At 35.9% G+C, this 26,968-nt stretch overlaps 1 long non-coding RNA gene across 1 annotated transcript in view; it reads left to right on the top strand.

Moving 5' to 3' along the window:
- The first annotated feature begins 18,484 nt into the window (after nucleotides 1–18,484).
- Nucleotides 18,485–26,968, top strand: part of LOC145248922 (uncharacterized) — a 32,711-nt gene continuing 24,227 nt past the window's right edge. Inside the window, exon 1 of the long non-coding RNA XR_013863429.1 lies at nucleotides 18,485–18,632. This is a non-coding gene — a long non-coding RNA (uncharacterized LOC145248922). The remainder of the gene's footprint in view (nucleotides 18,633–26,968) is intronic.

Below are 26,968 nucleotides of genomic sequence, written 5' to 3' on the forward strand. Positions count from 1 at the left end.
TTCTTTTTGTTTTTGTTTTCTTTTTCGGCGGATAATCAAACTAAAAAAAATTCACATTAACTTTCAAGCATTATTTTTGGAATCAGCTCAAATAAAATATTTTCTGCGATTTAGGAATTAACGTTGTGGTCCAGCGGATTTTTATTTTAAAATAAACAAACAATCCAATTCAACTACGATTCATTATTGACAACAAAAACAAAAAAACTTTTTTCTTCACATTTTTTTTTGACATCGTAACTGCTAATTTCTTTTTTCTTTAATAACATGATTTACTATTTTTATGACATAAAAACGTGTATTTCTGACACAGATTCTATTTTTGTATTTTTGAAACTAAATTATTTTTAGTTTGTTTTCGTAGCAACAAACCGTAATAAAATATATTTCAAGACTGAAAGAGCATAAAATAAATTCACTTAAACTGGAATATAGTCATAAAAAAGGTGCTCAATATCCGTAGAATATCTTCTCTGCCGAAATATCTGGTGGAGAGTTTGTCACGTATTTCTTCATTTTTCGGAGGGGGGGGTTACCTTTTCGTGTTTACATTCGTTCTTTTATTTTTGAAATTTTTGTTGGTGTAACCATGGAGTTGACAAATGATAATTTAAAACTGCTCAGTATCCTTAATATAGCAGGTGTTGTAAAACCGAACTTGATTTCGACCCTGGCAACGCTGGGTAACCATGCTAGTATATATATATATATATATATATATATTTTTATTTTTTATTTTCACCCCAAACAAGGCACAGTGCCACTTTGAAGTAGGGGGCTACTATCAGGGACGTAATTAGCAGGGCCATTATGAAGGGAGATGAGTAGAAAGATCTTTGTTCACATTACACTTGAACTTCTGCATATCAGTACAGTTGGGAAAGCAGAATCCCGGAAGGGAGTTCCAAAGACCCGCAGTTCTGGAGAAGGAACTATTGGAATAAAAGGCTTTCTTGCACCTAGGGATCTCTACTGTAAAGGGATGAGACTTAATGGCTTGTCGGGTTTGTCGGGGGTAGTTACGTCGGGGAGGTACAAGTGTTTGCAGTTCGTCAGAGCATTCACCATTAAAGTATTTGTAGAACAGGCAGGGGGATGCAACATCTCGTCGATGGAACAGAAGCTGAAGCCTAGATGACAGTTCAGGACCTATCAGGTTGGCGACTCTCTTTTGAACCCTGTCCAGGAGCGAGAGACAAGCAGCAGATGCACCAGCCCAGATGTGACAACAGTACTCCATGCATGGGCGAATGGTGGCCTTATAGAGGTACAGGATACTGTCAGGCGTAAGTAGTTTTCTAGCACGGTAGAGGGAGCCAACCTTCCTTGCAGCAGCCTTGGCAATGCTCTCAATGTATCTATTCCAGTTCATATTCCATGTAAACGTTAAGCCGAGGAGTTTAAAAGAAGTACTTTCAGGCAATGTGTTCTTGGCCATTGCTATTGGTGGTAGAGAAGGTTTCTTGTAGTTGTTGAAGGAAACAACCTTAGTCTTAGCAGCATTGAATGTGACCATCCATTTTTGTCCCCATTCCACTACAGATTGGAGGTCATCCTCTAGTGTTTCTGCCATTTCCTTGGATATGTGTTCATTTGTTTCCCCCTCATATCTGTTATAGAGAGTGGTGTCATCGGCAAATATCCCCATCTCCGAAACAATTTTATCAGGGAGGTCATTTATGAATATCAGGAATAATATAGGTCCAAGGATAGACCCCTGAGGTACTCCCGTATTTATGTCATATTGTTTAGATGTACGACCGTCGAGGACAACTTGGATTTTTCTCTTACTTAAGAAGGGTTTAATTACATTATGCATTCTTCCAGTGATTCCATATGATCTAATTTTCCTTAGAAGACCATCGTTCCATACCCTGTCAAACGCCTTAGATATATTAAGGGCTACCGCTCTACCCTCGCCTGTTTTGTCCAATGAATGGTATATACGTTACCAAACTACAGTTAAGAAATCTGCTGTTGAACAGGCTTGCCTGAATTCATATTGTTTGTCAGTCAGGAGTTTAGCAGCTGTTAGGTGCTGGACTAGGGCTTGATTAACTAAGGACTCAAATATTTTGGCGTAAAGCGGGAGGAGGCTAATGGGGCGATAATTCAGTGGGTCAGTTCTTTTACCAGAATTCTTGAAGACTGGTACCACAGAAGCGGTTTTCCAACAGTCGGGGAAGCCAGATTCGTTAAGGCATTTATTGTAAAGTTTGGAGAGAATTGGAGCCACCTCGGCACAGCCGGGATGAGATCTGATCCACATGCTTTTGAGGTGTCTAGGTTTTTTATAATAGTATGTACCTGAAAAGAGGTGATTTTCAAATCGTCTAGTGTGGTGTCTGTTCGCAGAGGTAAATCAGGGAGGGAGTGGTGCACCGGGTTCAGTGTGGGGTTTAAGGCAAACCGACTGGCAAGCAGATTAGCCTTGTCAGTTGCCATGCAAGCAACCTCATGATTGTTTGATAGTGGGGGAATAGTTGACTGTCCATTATTTACTACGCTGTTGTAGATTTTCCAAAAATCCCAGGTTCCTAACTTTTGTGCTTCGATGCGTTTTCTGGTGGTTTCAGAGTAATCTGTCTTAGCTGTCTCTATCACTCTCTTACAATTATTTCTAGCTTCTATATACTTCTGTTTATTTGAGCTGGACTTATGTCGGTTGAATCAGCGGAATATATATATATATATATATATATATAGTCGTGATACAACGAAACAAAGCTGTATGTTGATGACTACGAATATATATATATATATGTATGTATATGTGTGTGTTTGTAGTCATCGACATACAGTCCTGTTTCGTTGTATCACAACTCATCAGTGCCGCTAGACGATGATTATACCTAGAACCATCGCGTTGATAGTCAGCAGTTCTACCGATCGACCCATATATATATATATATATATATATATATATATATATATATATATATATATATATATACTAGCAGATTCGGAATTGAATACGAATCATGGAATATTTAATACCACTAAAGTAACTTTATTGTCGACCAAGAGCATCAAATCACGATTATATATATATATATATATATATATATATATATATATATATATATATATATATATATAAGTATAAGGAGAGTAGAGAACGTTTTGTGGAAGCGTTGTCGGCAGCTCTCGTTACTCTCGCTTCTCTTTATTTGTCACTCAGTCCTCATTTTTTTAATGAGTGATTTTTCTGACAAAGGGAGAAGAAAAAGCTGTATTCTAGGTTGGCAGTATTTTGCGTGAACAGTCGACAGAGATGGCGAAAATTTTCTGTTCTATGTCTATCCTTGTAGCCATGTCACTAGTAAGGGTGCTGGAGGTAAACGTTTTATCTGGGCTGACGTTATCCGCCTGATAGTCAGGGACCCGAACCTTGGATTAACCACTAAGGAGGCTGTCCTATCAGCAGGCGCAAAGTACTGGGGCTGCTGTATTCCCATTTGGTGAATGGATTCTGGACCATGCATTAGTCTCTGGTGGGGCCCCTCAATGCCATACTAGTGGTTAATTATTACGGCTTTACCTTATAATGTGCTACAAAAAAAATTCTTCGCTACTTTTCTGTCTTTGTTTCCCCTCTCTGTCCTGCTCTAAGCAAGTCTGACGACCTAGTCCACAAACTCAAAAATTCCACATGAAAAGTTTCAATAAAAAATACACGATTAAACCCGGATCTGAAACTTCCAACGTAGACCCCCACTACCATGTCTCCTTCTCCAACATCAGGGGTCTACGTTCTAACCTTCCAGAGGTTGAAGCCCAATTACAGGAGACTAAACCAGACCTTTTATTTTTAAGCGAAACCGGAATTAGACAAACTATTTCCCTAAATGATTTCGTAATTAAAGGATACTCTAACCTACCTTCCAAATCTGACCCCCAAGATCGCCATGGACATGGAATATGTGCCTATATAAAAGATGACTTTCCATGTGGTAGGGACATCTCCAGAGAAGATCCTAACTTACCCTATATGTGCTTCCGAGTAGCACTAGCTCACACTACGGCATTTATATTTACTCTCTATCGCCCCCATAACAGCGGAGTTACTATCTTTAAAAGCATATCTGAGAAAATTGATCAAGTTCTATCAGCATATCCTTCAGCTAACATTCAAGTATGTGGAGACTTCAATGTTCACAATGTGGAATGGTTGACCCACTCAAACAAGACCGATGATGAGGGGGGATTCTGTCATGATTTCTCCATTGCTTATGACCTCACTCAGATTGTTCACGAACCCACCCGGATGCCCGACTATGACGGCCATTATGCAAGTCTCCTAGACCTTTTTCTCACAACTTGCCCTGAACTATGTTCAGTTTCCGTTCTGTCTCCTCTTGGATCTTCCGACCACTCAGTTGTATCAATTAAGATAAAAATGAAATGTAATAAGTCCTCAGACATACCTCTCCATCGTACAGTATATCGATACACTATGGCTGACGGGGATAGTTTCCGTACATTTATATCGGATCTTCCTCTGCGTTCCATGTTAAAAAGGATGTGTCGTCTATAGTATCACACCTGACAGAATGGTTAATTGTAGGTATAGACAATTTCATACCCTCGAAAAAGTTCCAGCAAAAACCTAACAGCCAGCCATGGTTTTCTCCAGAATGTGCTGCTGCTATTGCGCACAGAAATCACTTTTTCCACTGCTTCCAACGTAATAGATGTATGGAAACTAAAGCCGCTTTCAGAACTGCCAGCAACCATCGTAACAAAGTAATAAAGAACGCAAGAGAGTTGTATGCTCAGTCCGTCAAGACCAAAGTAGCTGAGCAGCGGCTTGGTTCCCACCAGTTTTGGCAAATTGCAAACAGAATCCTGAACAGAAGCGTGTGCTCTATCCCAACTATCATCAATGGACCTGAGTTAATCTCGTCAGCATCAGACAAAGCCAAACTCTTTGCCAAGAACTTTGCTGCCACTTCTACCCTTTGCGACCAAGGCCGCAAACCCCCAATGTTTCCTCCTGTATCAGAAAACACACTATGTGATATAAAAATACATGTATGTGATGTTGCCAAGCTAATCAAAAACCTTGATTCCAGTAAAGCAACCGGCCCTGACGGTATTCCAATTATAGTACTCTAAAAACTTCAACCAGAACTAGCACCCATACTTACAAAACTGTTTAAACGTTGTCTTTAAAACAACTGCTTCCCATCATCCTGGAAAATCTCATTAGTATTCCCTGTATTTACGAATTCAGATGATTGTTCATCCTCCTGTCAGTACAGGCCAATAAGTCTCCTGTGCGTCATGAGTAAGTTGCTGGAATCTGTGTTAAATACAGAAGTAATCAACCATCTCAGCAAAAAATAACTTTCTTAGTGAAACTCAATATGGTTTCCGTTCTGCTAGATCTACAGCAGATGTGCTTACAGTTATATCTCATAGGATTAGCGAATCTCTCGACAGAGGCAACCTTTCTAGGGCAATTGCTCTTGACATATCAAAGGCCTTTGATAGGGTATGGCATAAACGTTTACTTCACAAGATCTCCAGCTATGGTAAAGCTGGAAATGTCTTCTCAATTATTAAATCATTGATTCATAAAAGTAGTAGTTGATGGGCAAAAATCAGAAGCTCACAGTATAAATGCTGGAGTCCTTCACGGGTCCATTCTGGGCCCAACTCTTTTCCCGATCTACATTCATGATCTTCCAAATCACATCCTTACATCATTCGTAGACATTTTTGCTGACGACACTACCATCTATGGTAGCACACCTAAGACAGTAAACGACAAAGTTCTCTCCGATTCTCTCTCCTCTGATCTTGATCACGTTGTACAATGGAGAAAGTAGTGGCTGGTTACTTTTAATGCATCTAAAACCAAGCTTCTATCTTTACATCATCAACGTTCTGATCCCCATCTTGCATCAATTAACATGAATGGCTCTCGTCTTGGGGAGGCCTCAAGTTTTGACAGGCTTCTGGGCTTGACCATTACTCCTGATCTTAAATGGAATACGTACATCAAATCTGCTGCCAAGGCCGCTGGAAAAATGGTCGGATCCTTCTATCGATCCAGTAGATATCTCACTGCTGATGCAATTCTCTATCTATATAAGAGCCAGATACGTCCAAGGATGGAATACTGTTGCCACATATCGGCAGGAGCTACTAGAAAAGACTTGTCCTGCCTTGATAGGGTTCAAAATAGACTTCGTGGCCTGGTGGGAGATGTCTTTTTCTCTTCGCCGCAACCTCTATCTCACAGAAGAGATGTTGCGAGTTTGTCTCTGCTTTATCGTTATTTGCATGGAAATCGAACGCCGAAGAAAGTCATTTAGCAGCAAAAACGCACATGAACCTACCGATGAGAAATATAAGAAGGAAAACCCACCATTGGAATCATTCAGCCAATTTATAGAAACTTAAAATCTAAAAAAAAAAAAATTAATAAAACCTGAAGCAAAAAAATAATATCTAAATAAATAAAATAAAATAAAACTAATATTGAAACAAATTGAATAAATGTGTCACCAAAAAAGAAGGAAGGAAGGAAGGAAAAGGGACAGATAGAGAGTAGTTGTAGTAGAAGTAGTAGTAGGAGTAGTAGTAGTAGTATTCTTGGCTTTACTACAATTGTTCTTATGTTTGTCAACGGGTTAAAGTTGTTTAGTTGTAAGAAAATAGCGACAGTATAGTTGTAATAAAGTATAATTGCAAAACACCCACACTCTCCCATGTTAAATAATAATTTCGAAATAATTACGTTAATATTTCAGTGCGCAGGTCGAAATCTGCAAAAGAAGTGATTTGTGTTCATTTGTTTACGTCGTTATGGGTTAATGTTTATGCGCGCATGCGCAACCGGATGTTGTAAAAGGGAAAGTGGGTAACATCACTCGTCACATGGTCATTTGAGTTTTATAATTATATATATATATATATATATATATATATACTAGTAGACGACCTGCCGTTGCCCGGGATAGAAGAAGAATCATCAAATGGTCAACATCAAAGTGACAACAAGAAGAGAAAACAACCAAGAAAATTAATCACGAATCAATATATATATATATATATATATATATATAGTAATTATTAAAATATATATGTCACTTAAGCTACGCAGAATATTCCGTGTTTCATTCTCGTGAGAATTCGTCAAAAGAAGCCTGGCGAATTCTCAGGAGAATGAAACGCGGAATATTCTGTATAGCTTCATTGCCATACATGTGTTTATACCTTACTACCTAGGTCTACATATGTATTAAGCACTGTTGACGTAAACACTGAAAATTGTACGCATAAAACTATATCTGCGTATATTAATGTATATGATTAAATGAAGTAATCATATATATATATATATATATATATATATATATATATATATATATATATATATATATGGTTTTAAATAAAATAGTAGGCGGAAGTTTCTCGAGAGCTCTTTCGGCTATCATCTCTTCAGGAGCAAATCGATAGCAATCTAAATAGTATTGTGACGAAAATAAAGAGTTCTATAGGGGAACTTATTTAATGTGCCAACGTACGGGGGCATTAATTAAATTTATTTACGTTTAAAAAACGATTAAAAAATGTTGGCACAACGAGGGAGAAAAAAAAAAAAAGCGGGAGAAAATTTCAAAGTTCCCCAAAGAGAAACAATGCGTTTGATGTTTCCTTTTGCCGGCACAAAGAAGGTTGACGCATCGCGATAGAGACGGCCTCCAAAATCTTTAAATGGTTTTTGGAGTCCGCTCTAGGTAGCACCTCGAACCAATCTATTTTATATCTATCGGCACAGCACGGGTTGTCAACCAAATGCTGGCCAATAGCAGAGTCCAAGGCTGCAGAAGGAGGGAGACCTCCGAACCCCATCCTCCCTTGTCTATATATATATATATATATATATATATATATATATATATATGTAAAATTTAAATGAGAAATTTCATTTTGGTTTTATGGCGAAGAGACGAGAATTTACGCGTTGTCTGGTGGTTTCAAGCGATAGTGCTCCAGTTTCGAGCGGAATTTAAAGTATAAAATGGTCACAAACCTTTTGAAGACACTTATTTTTAAAGTAAAATTTAAATGAGAAATTTTTGAAAATTTCTCATTTAAATTTTACTATACACTTGAAACCACCAAAACGTAAATTCTCGTCTCTTCCCCATAACACCAAAATGAAGAAAAAGAAAAAGAAATTCACGAACCGGACTTATTAGCTAATGTATTAGCAAAATATAGGACTGACAAAATAAATCAATAAACAAAAATGATTTTAACATTAAATTCGACACTTAAAAGTTTTCAAAAATTTCTCATTTAAATTTTACTTTAAAAATAAGTGTCTTCAAAAAATGTGTGACTGTCTATATATATATATATATATATATATATATATATATATATATATATATATATATATATATACATTGTTGTTGTTGTTGTTGTTGTTATTTATTTTTTATTTATTTTTCCCCCCAACCTCAGGGATTTTTGCTTAAATGATTACAAGTTGTTTCAATTGACAGGACAATAAAATTATCCTGCCGATCCCGACAGTCGATCTAAGCCAAAATAAATTAGAAGAAAAAAGATTATTTTAAATTACATATGAGTCTAATAAAAAACAGGAGTTGAAGTGCTGAATATAGAGGGAGGAAGGACGAGTGAGAGGAAAGAAAAGGAATATAAAGGGGGTGGCGGGGAGAAATGTAGATTATATTTATAGTTTGGAGTGAAATTAAAGATTAAGAATAAAAGGAATTAAATTCAAATTTAGCTCTACTAACGAATTGAGCACTTTTCCCCCATGTTTTTTACCAAATATACTTCCTAACACACACACACACACACACACACACACACACACACACACACATATATATAAGTGTGTGTGTGTTAATACTAGTAGAAGACTAGCCGTTGCCCGGGATTTAATGAAATCAACAAATGTTCATCACCATTTAAGAAACAAAGCCTTTTATTATCGACCCAGAAGATTAAATCACGATTATATATATATATATATATATATATATATATATATATATATATATATATATATATATATATATAAGCGGGGAGCACATCCAGCGCCTAGTATGCCCAAATTGTCACCCATTTGGTACTATCCAGGTTTAACGTTGTTTAACTTCGGTGCTGTGACGAGAACCGATATGTCAACAAGTCAATTTATTATCTACTAAACCAACATGCACAACTAGAGTTGTTTGTTTTATTTGTTGATTTTAAACATTAAGGAAAGACTTAAAGGAAAAATATAAGGTGCTTTTTGGGGTTGTGTTTTTCTTTTTTAAGGAAACTTCCCAATAAACGAACGCGGAAATGGTGTCTATGTAGTAATTTCTCGTTTTAAAATTAGTTCATTTCCTTCGATTATTTCATTTCTTTTTCTCTTTTTAGCACATAAGAAAAACATTAAATATTTATTATTATTGTTTTATAATGTAGACTGCGTTCTTATCCTATTGGTTCATATTTGCTTTTTTATCCCTGTTTTTACTCTGGTTTGATCACGTTCACATACATCTACTTCGAATTCGTAGCAATAGACCGTCATCAATGAACATTCTTTTTTTTCCAAAACGGTCTTTAATACCGTTTTTTTGTTTTGTTTTGTTTTGTTTTGTTTTTGTGACGTTTACTCCCTGAACTCACTTTGGAACTAGAAATTACTCGGTAGACACCATCTCTACGATCGTTTATTGAAAAGTTTTGTTTAAAAAAAAAAGGAAGCATCCACCTAAAAAAAAAATGCATCTTAAACAAATATATATTCCCCCACCTTTTTGTAAATGAAGTTAAAATCATAAGCTAGAGATCTTAAGTAGATAAACTCCATGGAGAGAATATGGTATTATGATGATAGTGTCTCGTTTAGGGATGAAATAAAGTTTCAATAGAATGACTAGCAAAGTAGTTAGATGACTCCCGACCCCCAGCTCCCTCTACTGACCTAGGTGCCTAAATGTCTTTGACCCCAAATAAGGTTCTGGTAGTAGATAATACCAGAGCCGGAGACAAGCACTAAATAATTACTTAATTCATTTTCTCCTATTTTACTTACAAATATCTACCCCAAACGTAATGCAGCCATACCTGTCCTACGTTCTCATCGCTACCTCTTTTTTCTCATCTGACTTAATCTCTACCATTATCTGTTCCTCAGAACTTAATTTCATTCAGTAATCCAATTAATTGGCAAATAATAAACGCACAAACGATTGCAATTTACAATGGGGAAAAAGTCAGTGAGAATTAAGGGGGTTATGTACAAAGAGAAACTATATAGCGGGAAAAACGCTGACGTTCCACCAGCGTCTGTCCAAGACCGTCTTAAGGCCCAGTAGTGTAGGCTGGTTTATGACCTCATAAGGTAGTTGGTTTAACGAAGGTGCCAATCGAACCGAAAATTCTGCTTGGCGCCGAAGCCTCCGGAACCGTCGAATGTAGACCTTTCTCGCGTCCCCACGGAGCCTGTCTTCCTAGGATTTTTTTCAACGATTCTGTATAAATTGCCAACGTCTTTTAAATAAAAACATATTTCCATGCATAAGCTCTGATTTACAAACCGAAATGGTCCTGGATATGACCTTAAACTATATCCGATGGTGAGGGCCCCAGCTTGCAGGCCTTAGGGAGTGTAGAGCCACCCTTTAATTGCCATTGCTCCCAGGTCCACTCTGACCCGGAGTGGTAGCACCTGTTAGGGTCCCAACTATGGGTAAAATAGAATACGACTTAAAAAACAAATATACTATATTAAAAAATCGTTCTTCAGAATCACTAGATTCGGCATTAAATAACCTGAAAAAGGGTTGATATGCCGTAAAACAAAACAACCAACCAACCAACAAACCGAAATATCGATGCCCTAAATAAGTAGATAGGTCATTATTTTAATTATACTGATTTTATTTTCATTCACACCAAAGCAGATGTCATTGATACTGACACGTAAGGAGCTCCTATTATAGGGGTCATATTTAAAAGGACATAATGTGGGTGATGTTGTTTGCTCACATTGTATGTGGAAGCAATTAGCAAAAGGTGAATTGCAAATGCAATCGTCCCGATGAAAGAATGTCAGGGTAGAAAAGATTCTGGGATCGAGGGAGCACTTTAGTAAGCTCACATTCTATAATATATACTCACTTTTTTTTTTGTCTTCTGGGGCTAAAAATCAGACTCTCTGAAGATACTGGCTTTTTGGCTTAAAATGCACAAACATTAATGTTATTGCTTTTTTTATTTTCTATTGCAAAACTCAATCATGTCCTGCAATATCCCAAAATAAAAACAAGAATTTTCTTATACAATAAAAGCAAATCTAATGCAATGAAAAAGTATTTAAAGACAAAAAGAACTGGAAGCATAAAAGCGTTTTGTGAAATTAGTGAATTCGGAATTAAAAAATAACCTACAAAGGTTTATTTTGCAATAAAACAAAGGAATTAAACCAAATATTTAAAATAAATATTTAAAGGCATGAGAAAAACTTTCAAATTAACATATATTTAAGGAAATGGCAGAAACACTTATGGGTGACCTCCAATCTGTAGTTGAATGGGGGCAAAAATGTATGGTCACATTCAATGCTGCCAAGACTAAGCTTGTTTTCTTCAATAACTACAAGAAACTTTCTCAACCACCAATAGCTTTGACTAAAGATACATCACCTGAAAGCATTTCTTTTAAACTCATCAGCCTAACGTTTACAGGGAACATGAGCTGGAATAGATATATTCAGAGCATTGCCAATGTTGCTGCGAAGAAGGTGGGCTCCCTCTACCGAGCTAGAAAGCTACTTACGTCTGAAAGTATCCTGTACCTCTATAAGTCCACCGTTCGCCCATGTATGGAGTACTGTTGTCACATTTGGGCTGGTGCATCTGCTACTAGTCTCTCGCGCCTGTGCAGGGTTCAAAGAAGAGTCGCCAACCTGATAGGTCCTAAACTGTTATCTAAGCTTCAACCTCTGTCTCATCGACATAATGTTCCTTCTCTCTATCTGTTCTACAAGTATTTTAATGATGAATGCTCTGACAAACTACAAGCTCTTGTACCCCTTCGTCATAAATATTCCCGAAAAACCCGACAAACACCAGAATCCCACCCTTACAAAGTAGTGATTCCTAGATGTAAGAAAGCCTTCTACTCCAATAGTTTCTTCCCTAGAACTGATAGACTTTGGGACTCCCTTCCGAGATCCTGCTTTCCTAACTGTACTGACATGCCGAATTTCAAGTATAATGTGAACGGTTATCTCGCTGCTCAACTCCGTACATAGTATCCCTGCAACTTATGTGACCGATACTAGCCCTCTACATCAAAGTAACACTGTGCCTTGTTTGTGCTGAAACTGGAATAAAAAACAAAGCAAAACATAAAAGGATTGATATGTCATAAAACAAAATTATCAAAATCCATAAATAAATGTGTAAAAATATGAAGAACTTGAAATATCAAAGACTTTTTTTCTAGAATTACTGGATTCGACATTAAATAATCTAAAACAACCAAATAAAACTCGATGAAAACATTTTGGAAGAACTTAAAGCATATAACAATTTTCCAAAATGAATGGATTCTGCATTAAATAATCCGAAAAAGATCGATATGCCGTACAACAAAACAACCAAACCCAAATTATTTTGTTTGGAATTTCAATCCCATCATCAAAACTTTATTAGCAAGTTAACGTTGTCGTCAAAAACAATATTTATTCGCAATAAATAACTATGTAAAAAAAAACTAACTTTATCACAACTCTTTTAGAAGAACTGAGATGATGATGATGATGATGATGATGATGATGATGATGATGATGATGATGATGATAAACTATTTAGTCGGATAAGTCTTAATCATCCATAAAATGCCTTTCAAGATGCCGTCTAAAGCAGATGTGTTTGGAGTTAGTAGCAACACACGAGTGTTCACATTACAATCTCCAATGTCTCTTCATCTATGTTTGTCCATTGATTATCCCGGACACACTGATATGGTTCCCTAGCAACATAGATATTCGGTATAACGTTGATGTAATAGATGGTTTTTAAGTGTTTTTAAGTGTAGACATTTTGTCAGACAGCCTTGTACCACTTTCTCCTTTATTGGACGCTTGAGGGGCTTCCTGTTTGGAGACTATGAGATTGAGCGCTGGTTGTATTTTTTCAGACTTAAAAAAATGATTAAACATCTGTGTTCCTTTTTATCTTTAGGATTAGTTCTTTTCAACAAGTAGTTTTATACTTTATCCGGTTCAATTTCCATAAAAGTGACTTTAATTATAAATGGTGGGATCCTTCTATCGATCCACTTGTTATCTCACTGCAATTTTCTATCTATATAAGAGTCAGGTACGTCCAAGGATGGAGTACTGTTGCCACATCTGGGCAGAAGCTGCTAGAAACGACTTGTCCTGCCTTGATAGAGTTCATAATAGACTTCGTAGCCTCGTAGGAGATGTCCTTTTCTCTTCTCTGCAACCTCTATCTCCCAGAAAAGATATTGCGAGTTTGTCTCTGCTTTATCGTTATTTTCATGCCCCCTTCGCCAAACTTTCACAAGAAACACTCGTCTAACTGAAAACACTATCAATAATTCCCCCACTCTTTATCTGTGCCTAAACCTAAACGTAGATTCCATGAACAAAGCTTCTTTCTTAGAACTGTACGCCTTTGGGACTGTCTTCCGTTTTCCTGCTGTCCGGATGACTATAATATGGTTGTCTTCAAGTCCAATGTAAACAAGTTCCTGATAATCCGTTCCCCTTAACTTAACAAATTTACCGAATTTCTATTACTAGCGATTACTATATTGTCAAATTAACTACCGTACACTCTTAACCCTTATTCTCGAGTGGTCTCTGGGCCTTGATAAGTGGTTATGCCTATGTAAAAAACAGTCTTTTATGTCGTGAGCCTTGTAACTTCTTCATTACTCATTGAACATCTGAAGGACTTAAACGTTTTGTCTAGCCTGTTCGGACTCCATAAGATTGAACCTTGGCAGTGGAATTTCGTTTAGGTTCGATTTATTTGGAAGTGATTCATTTTTATTATTACCGTTATCCTTTTTTATCCTGTAGTTCCATGCCTTGTCTATAACGACTTCTATTAAAAAAAACTGTGTACCAACAGAAAAATACTGACATCAGTTCAGTGTTTCTTTTTGAGGTAATATAAAAACACAAAAGAAAAGACATTACGAATGAACTAGATATTTTCAAGATTTGAAAGTTTACAAGTAAATTCTCTAGTAAGATGTTAGAGACTTCATTGCGCTGATAACATAAGGTTAAATAAGAAATATTGGGATAGCAGATATAGAACAATTGCAATGTCAGTTAGCAAGGAAAATACAGATAAAACACTGGAGGAAGTGATAAAAAGGTCTCGGGAGGAAGAGAGATAATTGTGGTTTTAAGGGAGTAGAAAATAGACCTGCATTGTTACTCTCATTTTCTTATTTTCTCTTTAGTCCTCGCATTCTATGAGAAATGTTTCTGACAAAAGGGAGAAGTATTGCTGTCTTCTTGATAGGAATATTTATCTAATACCTATGTTTGCAAGTTTTTGACTTTGAATAATATTTATTTTTTTTTAGATTTTTACAACAGGTAACTGCATACCTTGTCTGGAATTTAATTTTTTTATTATTAGAAAAATAAAACAATTAGATTTTGGAAAATGTGGATTTAAACCTTGGAATGTTTAGTCAGGAATTTAACTCAGAAATAAAATAAGGATTTGGGAATTTTCAGAAAAGTTGCGGAATTAGGTTAGTTAAGTAAACAATGTTTTCGCTTACGTGAACGATACGCGATTTGGTTTGTCTTGCTGACGTAATACTTATTTATGTTACGCGTTAGCGCGATTAAGTGGTGATGCCATTACGAGAGTCAGTTAAAATGCGTGATGACAATATATTTTCTTTCTTAATTAGATTTTTATTCGATTAGTGAAAAAAAAAAGTGAATGGCTTATGATTCCCACGCGTTACAAACGGAAATGGCCGAGAAAAATGGCCCCTCTGCCCCTCCTTGTCATGTCACAATTTTTTTTTATCCCCTTACAATTCCGCCATTCGTTCTTCATATTTCTTACAGAGAGAATGTGGGAGGGGATTTGAAATAAAGTTGGCGCGCAAAATGAAACCGTGAGAGGAAAAAGAACTATTCTGAAATCGACCAACACAGGGAGCAGACGAAGAATCCATAGTAAAGAAATTGTTAAATTAACCACGGGCCCTAAGTAACTCAATTTGGAGATAACCAAACTGGATAAAGGGCCAACATGCCTATATGTCTTGATCGATGCAGCACAAAAAGGGCAGACACATAAAAGAATCGTGTTTACTGCAATCCAAAGCGAGGAATGGACGTGTTTACTGCAATGCAAAGCGGGGAATGGGCATGTTATATCAAGGAACTGTAAAAATTCCGAGAAGCTTGAAATTTGACGATGATTCTCTAGAACATTTATTTCTGTGATTATTAATCTCCCCTTTTTATCTCAATCCTGTCTACTCCAGGAATAGCCGAACTCAAATCTTCAGACATCTGTTTATATATTATCTTATATATAAACCTCACTATGTCTGTGTGTGTGTGTGTCTGCTAAACTTATATAATATATAAAGAAAAGAAAAAGATTGCTTAACTTGCGAACTTCCTCCTTTTACCCCATTTTGTTCTGACCCGTTGAGATATTGCATTATATGTTTTGTTTAAAAAATAAAAAAAGAGAGACATTGGTTAACTTGCGAACTTCCTTCTTTTCCTCCGTTGTATTTTAACCCGTTGTGACATTGCATTCTGTATTTTTTTTTGTCCTTTGAATTTTATTGCACAATAAAATAAACACATACACACACATATATATATATATATATATAATTATACATACATATATATATATATATATATATCACAAAATCAGGACAACAAAGGTTGTATTGATAGCAACAAGTAGTGTATTTTCATTGTTTGTTACAAATGTTTAGCGACTATTTAGACAATTTCAAACATTATATCATTTGGAAATATTCACAATACCGGCCTTACTTCAGACGTTAAGAAAAAAGACTTTTTTAATAAACAATATTGAATCCATTTCCCTTTTAAGGAAAACTATGCGATAAAAGATTTGCCTACATTTCTTCCTTCAGAGGTTTTCGGTTTCCTGTTTGTTAAGTGTTTTTATATCTACCCATGTTGGCATCTCTATTTTTGGTTGGTTGGTTGTTTTTGTTTTACAGCATATCAACCTTTTTCAGGTTATTTAATGCCGAATTTAGTTATTTTGCGGAACGATTTTTAATGGAGTATATATATATATTTTTTTTACGTTAGATTCTATTTAACCCATAGTTGGGACCCTAACAGATACTACCACTCCGGGTCAGAGTGGACCTGGGAGCAATGGCAATTAAAGGCCTCCACACTCCCCAAAGCCCGCAAGGTGGGGCATCACCATCGGATATAGTTTTGGGTCATATCCAGGTCCAGTTCTATTTTTAAATTTTAAAAAATATGTATATATATATATATATATATATATATATATATATAATTTTGTTGTCTTTTTTCTTGTCTTATTGAATTGTTCTCTGGGTTATTTCACGACGGTCCTGATAAAAAAAAAAATAGGATTGCCGTGCCCTTTGGGTTATAACATTCAATAACCGGCATATTACATTGTCTTTTATTAACACGATAGTAATCGGGAATAAATTCCAATTTTGAATAATCAGTGGCGTATCATAACAGTTAGCAGATATCAACCTGAGGAATAAGCGAGAAACGCATTATCGAACAGACGTGTGGACGACCTCGTTGGAAACAGAAGGGACAGCCAGTGAAAATGTAGAAGAGTCTCAGCATGCCAAACTCCGACAGGAGAATCTAAAAGATGAATAAAACCCGTGTAAAATACAGCCCGTTGTTATGACGTTCTTTTGGGGGTTGGACAAATAAGAAGGTATGTGTTTCTTTTGGTCTGAGACAAGCAGACATGTTGGTTTCCGTTACATGAAAGAAAAGCTGTCTATAAAAGTGCATGTGTTACGTTTGTTAATAACGTGTAATTGTGAAGAATCGCCCGCACACACAACAAACATTTTTAAACATGAAGGACACAATGAATATTTCTACACTATGCATACACACATTCACAAGATGTCAAAGACTGTAATATGCACCTCTAGACGATATACGAGCTCATGTAATATATATCGACACATGTAAGAAATATAGACAAGTATTAATATACAAGATACACACATATATCTATGTATCCATGAAAGTGATACACGTATATCTATGTATCTTTAAAAGTGATAAACGTATATCTATGTATCTTTAAAAGTGAAAATGTATTTCTGTGAGGACATTTTCAACCTATATACTCAACGAATATTTATCTGCAGACTTGAATTTTGTCTATATGGTATGCAGACATTTCGAAAAGTTTTCATCGGCTTTCCTCCGAAAAAAAAACGGCTGGTAGGGGGGTCAAAATTGAAAAATTGGTACGTGTGGGGATCATAAGATTTTTATGTGTTTTTTCAACTGTTTTATGAATGCGCATGTGTTGATGGTTCACATGACAGATTCCTTATGTTAAGAATAAGTAGGTTTGAAAATGCGTTTAAAGGTCGTGTCAAGTTAATACTTATGGTACTTGACTGTTTTAAGATATTTTGTTTCGATCTTAGCTCAAGTATTTTTTTACGTAAGAGAAGCGAATTGTTTAGAAAAAACATAATAATTGCATGCCCATGTCTCAGGCTCTGTAAGGATTAAAATTTAATAGTTCTACGTAATTTACGACCGGGCAACGTCGCGTAACTCCAGGTGCCCTTCTAGTATGTAATACAGCCATCGGCTACATAACGAAACGGCTTCGGAGTTGGCTTCAAAAGTTATCGATATGTGACTGAATATCAAGATGAGTGCCAGAGTTGGATTATCAGACATGAACAATTCACCTGCAATTTTTCATTATTTGATTTTAAAATGTTAACCGATAGAAAAAAAATAATCATAAAAACGTATTTTTGTAAATACTTTTAAAGAAGAAAAAATATCTTTCATGTGATTGCTTGAAGATCTTTGACTTTTTATAAAATAAAAACTTTTTCATTGATTGAAAAATTTTATGCAAAAAAAAAAAATGTTTCTGAAAAAAATTGACTAAGTATCATTTTGTCGACCATAAAATTATTTCAATAGTTTTTTTCTTTTTCAGATTCCTTCCCGCCAATTTTATTTATCGATATATTCAATAACGATTTAAAGAAAGATCATTCTTTTTCGATATTATTTGCCTTTTTTTGAGGGAGGAGGTACTGTATATTAACATTTCTTTCGTTGGTTATTCTGTATGTACACGAGAAGTGGCAGGAGAGGACTGTATAGGTATTATTTTGATTTCTCTTCATTTTCATTTTCTATTACAGTTCCATGCGACATCTATACAGCGATTGCTTCTCACATGAACAACAATGTTGCGTATTCTACAGTCGGCAAGTCACGCACTATTATATGTGCACAGAAAATGGAACATCACAAAGTATTGTGTGGCCACAAGTATTGAGATCATAAACATGTAAGAAACATGCATTTTCTTTTTTTGTTTGTTTCCAGTAAACCAAACTAAGCCAAGACAACGCGTGGCCGGGTGCAACAGTAATATGTATAAAAGTGATTATAAATGTGTGAGCCTACTTCAAGCCTATATACTCCACGAATTTTGGATCTACAGACTTGAAATTTGGTATATAGGGTATTCAGATATGTTAAAAACGTGTTTCAGTAAGCAAATCTCCATGTAAGTTCCTAATGCTAGCATGAATCAGAAGATTCTATTAATGGCAATGTTTTCCCCCAGAACATTCAATGAGTGCTATTGGTTTCAGAATTCTTTTTCGAAAGACATCAGATACTTATATAAAGAGCAATAATCCATTCATTATTATAATGTACTCAATATATACTAGAGAGTTAAAAAGTTGAAAATATATAACTAGGTTGCCATCAGATAGAATCGAAACCGAAACATATAGATCATCAGTCATCGACACTATGTCCTAACGCATTAAAACAAATTAAAAAAAAATTAACATTGTGAAACGTTAAAATGAGTAATTGCGCATATGTAGAAGAACACCTCAATCGATTTACTCCTGCCAAGTTCTAATTGTTTTCTTTTTATTTTTGTCTCTAAGCAGCTATATCTACCAGCTAAAATGCGAACACGAATTTGTTCCACGGGTCAAAATTCCTATATATAAAGTTTGTAGACCAGAAATTTAAAATGACAGTAGTTTTGTAGAGAACGTTTCTCAGGCAGACAGACAATGTCTCTATCTCTTTCTCTCTCTCTCTCTCTCTCTCTCTCTCTATATATATATATATATATATATATATATATATATATATATATAGGCATTTCAATATATATATATATATACATATATATATTGAAATGCCTACAGTAGTAAATTTTAAATATGTATACATGTATAAAAAAACATTGTCCGCACATCTAACTCGTAATACGCCACCACGTGACCGTGACAAAAATATGTATATGCCTGAGGATGGTGGAAGTATTCCTATCGAAAGCGCTCGCTAAAGAAACTTATGGATCCAACCTAAACAATTTTGAGAAAAACACCAAAAAATTATTTGGAGATTGGAGAAAACAAAAAAGAAATAGTGAAACAGAACAATTCCGTGCTTTCCAATAACACTTGTCACAATATATATATATATATATATATATATATATATATATATATATATAATTCCTCATTATATGATATATATAATTCCTCATTTAAACATAGTCAACAAGATTCATCTTGGTTTCTACATGTGGAATATAGAACAGCAAGCGAGATCATATATATTTTCAAGACTTTCTACCTAACACTAAGTACGTACAGAGCACTGTCGAAGTAAACACTGAAAGTATTTACATAAAAATTTATGTAGATACATAAAATAATATATATATGTATATGTATATATATATATATATTATGGACATATATATATAATATATATACGCACATATTTTATGTATATATATGAATGTATACATACATGCATATTATAGTCACATACATAATATATACGTGAATATATATATACACGAATATGCATATATACATATATGTATATATATATACGAATATACATATATGTATATATATATGTATATATATACGAATATACATATATACATATATATATAAATATATATATATATATATATATATATATATATATGTACATATATCTGTCTGGTGTGTGCGTTTGTGTCCGCTATCGATTTTATGAAATAATCAATAAGGTATCTCAAATTATTTCTACTATCTAAAACGTTAAACTTAAAATTACAGCCATTAAAAATCACTTCAATTTTAGCGTATTTTAATCAATTCAGTATCGATATTTTATGAATACAGTAATTGAGACATTTTGGAATTGGATAATCCGTTGCATGTTTAAACATAAATATTTCCCGTATGAGTTTTGGTCCCCCGACAAAATAAGGGTGGACCTGTAAATTCTCTATTGTCCGTTCGTTCGTTCTTCTGTCCGCACTTTTCTCAATAACTACACCTTTTTTGAAATTTTGCACAAACATTAAACATGATATGAGTAAAAAAGTAACATAACGGATTTTCCGGGAAAACTCCGGTTGCCCCCCTAGACGTGCCTTTCGGGTTAAAATGGCTAAAATTGACACATTTGTGCGTATTAAAAAAAATTGATACCTTGGATTTTTATAAAACTTTCTGAAAATTTGTAACTAACAAATTTCTATATAATTTTGTTTGTCTGTACTTCGCGATACCTCTTGGGTGTGCCCCAGGGGCTCATTTTAGGGTTATAAAACACTCCATTTTTAGGACGAGTTTACCATATTTGTCCATAATGTTCTGTGCATGTCGATTTAGCAGTTGTGCGTGGTGCTGAACTCAAATTTTAATATGTTAAAGCCTTGGGGACTTTTCTGACTAAATGGTGGAAACGCAAATGATGGACTTAGTCATTTCTTTTTTTTTTCTTTTTTTTTTGCATGATGCAGAACTCAAATTTACATATTTTCTGAACTTAAACTGCACTGTTTGTTCATTTTCACCGGATTTGAAGTATATATATATATATATATATATATATATATATATATATAATTTAAGTGATTCAATGAATTTTAAAAAATGTTGTAGTGAAATGTTTGAGTTTCATATCAAAGAGTTTTATTTTCCTAAGTAAGACAAAGAATACATAATAATTTTTATCTCCTTATCCTATAGGGTTTCGATGTCTACCATCTCTTCAGAGGAGAAAATATTAGCAAATAGCTATAATGGTATACACCCTATTTGCTAAAGTCAGTGAGACATGGAAAATCATAATTAAAAATTGAATAATTTAAAAGTCATAGAGTAAGGGAAGATAAAGAAAAGGGTAAACAAGTTCACACCCATGTTTTTCTTTTTTTTGCAGACAATCAACTATTAATAGTTGGCCAGTTGTGTACAGATCATAAGAGCGATAAAAGCGTTCTATCATGTCTCAAAGTGACACAATGTTCGTGTGCCCGATAATGACGGCCAGTATGCGAGCCTACTAGACCTTTTTCTCACAACTTGCCCTGAACTATGTTCAGTTTCTGTTCTGTCGCCTCTTGGATCTTCCGACCACTCTGTTGTATCAATTAAGATAAAAATGAAATGTAATAAGTCCCCAGACGTACCTCTTCATCGTACAGTATATCGATACACTAAGGCTGACTGGGATAGCTTCCGTACATTTATATCTGATCTACCTCTGCATTCCATGTTTAAAAAGGATGTGTCCTCTATAGTATTAGACCTAACTGAATGGTTAATTGTAGGTATTGACAATTTCATACCCTCTAAAAAGTTTCAGAAAAAACCTAACAGCCAGCCATGGTTCTCTCCAGAATGTGCTGCTGCCATTGCGCACAGAAATCACTTTTACCACTGCTTCAAACGTAATAGATGTATGGAAACTAAAGCCGTTTTCAGGACTGCCAGCAACCATAGTAAGAAAGTAATAAGGAACGCAAGAGTGTTGTATGCTCAATCTGTTAAGTCCAAAGTAGCTGAGCAGCGGCTTGGTTCCCACCAGTTTTGGCAAATAGCAAACAGAACCCTGAACAGAAGCGTGTGCTCCATCCCAACTATTATCAATGGACCTGAGGTAATCTCGTCAGCATCAGACAAAGCCAAACTCTTTGTCAAGAACTTTGCAGCTAATTCTACCCTTTGCGACCAAGACCGCCAACCCCCAATATTTCCTCCTGTATCAGAAAACACGCTATGTGATATACGTATATCTGTACGTGATGTTGCGAAGCTAATCAAAAACCTTGATTCGAGTAAAGCAACTGGCCCTGATGGTATTCCAATTATAGTACTCAAAAAACTTCAACCTGAATTAGCGCCCATACTTACAAAACTGTGTAAACGTTGTCTTAAGGAGAATAGTTTCCCATCTCCCTGAAAAATCTCATCAGTATGCCCTGTATTTAAGAATTCAGGTGATCGCTCATCCCCCTCTCAGTACAGGCCAATAAGTCTCCTGTGCGTCATGAGTAAGTTGCTAGAATCTGTGTTAAATACAGAAGTAATCAAACATCTCAACAAAAATAACCTTCTTAGTGACACTCAATATGGTTTCCGTTCTGCTAGATCTACAGCAGATGTCCTTACAGTTATATCGCATAGGATTAGCAAATCTCTCGACGGTGGCAATCTTTCTAGGGCAATTGCTCTTGACATATCTAAAGCCTTTGATAGGGTATGGCATAAAGGTTTACTTCATAAGATCGCTAGCTATGGTATAGCTGGAAAAGTCTTCTCAATTATTAAATCATTTCTTTCTGATAGGTTCATAAGAGTAGTAGTTGAGGGGCAAAAATCAGAAGCTCACAGTATTAATGCCGGTGTCCCTCAGGGATCCATCCTGGGCCCAACTCTTTTCCTGATCTACATTAATGATCTTCCAAATCATATCCTTACATCATTTGTAGACATTTATGCTGACGATACTACCATTTATGGTACCACATCTAAGACAGTAAACGACCAAGTTCTCTCCAATTCTCTCTCCTCTGATCTTGAGCACGTAGTACAATGGGGAAAGGAGTGGCTGGTTACTTTTAATGCATCTAAAACCAAGCTTCTCTCTTTACATCATCAACATTCTAATCCACATTTGTCATCAATTGAAATGAATGGCTCTCGTCTTCAGGAGGCCTCAAGTTTTGACAAGCTTCTGGGCTTGACCATTACTCCTGATCTTAAATGGAACACGTATATCAAATCTGTTGCCAAGGCCGCTGGAAAAATGGTGGGATCTTTCTATCGATCCAGTAGATATCTCACTGCTGATGCTTTTCTCTACCTATATAAGAGCCAGGTACGTCCAAGGATGGAATACTGTTGCCACATCTGGGAAGGAGCTGCTAGAAAGGACTTGTCCTGCCTTGATAGAGTTCAAAATAGACTTCGTAGCCTCGTAGAAGATGTCCTTTTCTCCTCCTTGCAACCTCTATCTCACAGAAGAGATGTTGCGAGTTTGTCTCTGATGTATCGTTATTTTCATGGAAAGTGTTCAACTGAGCTTCAATCTTTGGTCCCCCCTCGCCAAACTTTCACAAGAAACACTCGTCTAGCTGTAAACACTATCAATAATTTCCCCCACTCTTTATCTGTGCCTAAACCTAAACGTAGATTCCATGAACAAAGCTTCTTTCTTAGAACTGCACGCCTGTGGAATTGTCTTCCGTTTTCCTGCTTTCCGGCTGACTACAATATGGTTCTGTTCAAGTCTAAAGTAAATAAGTTCTTGATGAGCCGTTCCATATAAGTTATTAAATTTACCAAATTTGCATTACTAATGATTACTATATTGACCAATTTTTACTGTACACTCTTTAACCCTTATCCTTGAGTGGCCTCTGGGCCTTGATAATGTGGTGATGCCTTTGTAAAAAAAAAAAAAAAAAAAAAGTGAGGTCGGAAATGCGCTGCTGTACAATTCATGCTTACTACTGATCCAAGTTACGATAACAGGACCATTGCCAGCACCCTCAAAATGCACCGCTGGGTTGGCATGAATAACAGAGACGTGCCCAGAGTGATGATAAAAAAGTTTTCAACCACGGTTATAGTCTTTGTTGTGGTTTCATGTGACGGCCACATCATGCCACTTCACATCTTCGAAGTCACCTTGAAAGTCAGCACCAAAGTGTACCTGGATATGAAAAAGACTGTGGTGATCCTCTGGTGCAATCAGGTGGTCGCTGGCAGATTCTGAGTGTGGTAGCAGGGCTCGGCGCCAGGCGACAAGTCTGAAGAGATCCAGAAGCAGTGCTACGACTTTATACCTTTCTTTCATTGGCCCCCTTCTTTCCCGACCTAGACCCGCTGGACTATTTCGTTTGATCATACGTCGAGAACATCACCAACATGACCTCCCACAACACCAAAGCCAGCATGATCGGTGCCATCCACTGAGTATGCATCGAGTTCCCGCCGGCACTCTCGGTCCGCATCCGTCTCGAGGCAGTGATTGAGGCTGAAGACGGCTCCATTGAAGAGATGTCATCTCTACTCCATAATCAAGTTACCTGAATGGATTTTATCAATAAAAGTTTTAAAATAAATCTGTAGCGTGGTTTTATTTAGAGTGAAAACTTTATCGCTCCACCTCAGCAGGAGGACTCAACGTTGCCCGGGATTAAATGATGATCAACGAATGTTTCACACTCTTATATTTTTATTGTCATCGAAATCGGTGAAAACTGACTTTTTTCAATCAAATCGATTGATTGCCTGCTCTAGTTGGAGACCCATCGCAGTGCAATGAGATGGTTCACGTGCCTCCTTGCAATTACTTAGTTCATAATACATTGTAGTCAACGTTGCACTGTAGAGAACCTACTGTTGATTTTTAGTAATTATTTTTCATATAGTATGACTTAAATTAAAGGTTAAAATGCAGAAGTCAAGCATCATGGATCAATTGTGCTCTAAACAGAAATATTCACTTCTAACGCGCTGTTGTCATATCAAAGAACCTACTGTTGAGTTTATATGGCTGGCTTGACTGCTTCTGTGGTGATAATCAAGGATTTTTTTTTTTTTTAAATCGTGTATCATGATGCAATCATGTTTTTAAACAGAAACATTAATTTTTAACGCGCCCCTATCATATCAAAGAAGATACTGTTGATTTTATATGTCGGGTCTTTCGGCTTGCGTGATAAAAAGAACACTTCTCCAATAACCTTGTGATGTTATGCTGTGTTAACTGTTAACTTCGCCTATTTCTACTTTCATCGGATTATATCGATTATCGATAACTGTCGAAGATATTCCGATATAAAACTTATCTAAGGACACTGCCAGGCGCATAATTAGCTTCGCGTGACGTTTGTAAAAATCGGCGCGGCCGTTTTAGCGTCCATAAGGAACAAAATCACACAGCAGCACACACAGACAAAGTTCCTTTTATATATAATAGTAGTGATGGGTATAGAGATAGAGATACACATGCAAATAAGCAATCGCCCTCCTACTAACATTTTGTCATCGAATACTCTATCTAGTTTTTGTCATTGCCTTTCATTTTTCTATCATCTACTATTTTCTTTTATTTATTTCCATCTTTTATCTGTCTTTTAATTGTGTATCTTTCTTTCTCGTAGAGATGAAAAGGTTCTCTAAAAATATATATTTTTTTAAATATAGATAAAGGAATTTTCCAGAGAACAGACAACAAATCACGTATTTAATCTGACCATTTTTCCGCTATCTGATGGCGCCATGATTTTATTTTTAGATTACGACCGAGCTACTGAATTTCTTCATTTTGGAGTGTATTTTTCTATTTTCGCTTTTGCAAATATCATTTTTTTACCTTTAAATTTCCTTTTTTTTTCTTTTTAAATATGAATACTGATGTTTATCTGAGAATGTTACATTTGTGTCTTGGTTTCATTTGGGTAGAACGATTGCACGTTTATTATTTAATAAAAAAGCGGGTGATATTTATTCATTCATAATGGTGCAGAACTTAGATCAACATAGTACCTTAGGTTTGAAGCCTAGAAATTGGATCTAGGCAAAGAATACTGGGTTTTCTTAAATGTCCACCATAAAACGTTTACTAATTTTTGTCACCCATATTTTTTTACGTTTTCTGATTATTGCTTATTTGGAGTTCGTAATAAAAAAATTTACAAAGAAAGACCATGGGAAAAAATTTTGTCCACAGAACTTCTGTAACATTATTGTTGTGGGAACTCATTCACTAAAGACGAACTCTTCCTAATAACAGAAATAGACCGAGAAATATAACTCTCGGAGTGGGCTGTTAACTTCGCAGTTAACTTTTGTCAGGGTTCCAACCTCGACAATCAGGCCGACAGAAACTGAAGGCCAAAATGCTGCGCTTGAAGCACTTGACTCATTTTCTCGCCTTCCGACTTGTGTCACATCCACTCGTGGTGGGAAAGAGGTAAATGTCAGTCCGTGTACTTTCGTCACTCGTTTTGCTGTCGGATTGATGCAAAATGTTCTGTGTAGCCCTAGGAGGTACACTCTCCCATGCCTTGCCTCCGAGATTTCGGAAGAAGCAAGTTTATCGCTTATTGCCTGAGGGGCTCTTACCAGGCAATGTCAATGGGGCTACTCAGGCATTTTTTCAGGCCCGAAGTGCTCCTTTTTTTGGAGCATCGACTCATTTTCCCAGTTTCAGACCTTATGTCACATCCTCTCGGTATGAGAAAGAGATAAATATCGGTCAGTGTACTTTCGGAGTACAAGTAAGTCGAGGTTTCAACATCGGCAATCAATCTGACAGAAATTTGGACATTTCAATCACCTTTTTGCT

Source organism: Euprymna scolopes, chromosome 27 (assembly GCF_053919585.1).
Source record: "Euprymna scolopes isolate OS-2025 chromosome 27, ASM5391958v1, whole genome shotgun sequence".
NCBI lineage: Eukaryota > Metazoa > Mollusca > Cephalopoda > Sepiida > Sepiolidae > Euprymna > Euprymna scolopes.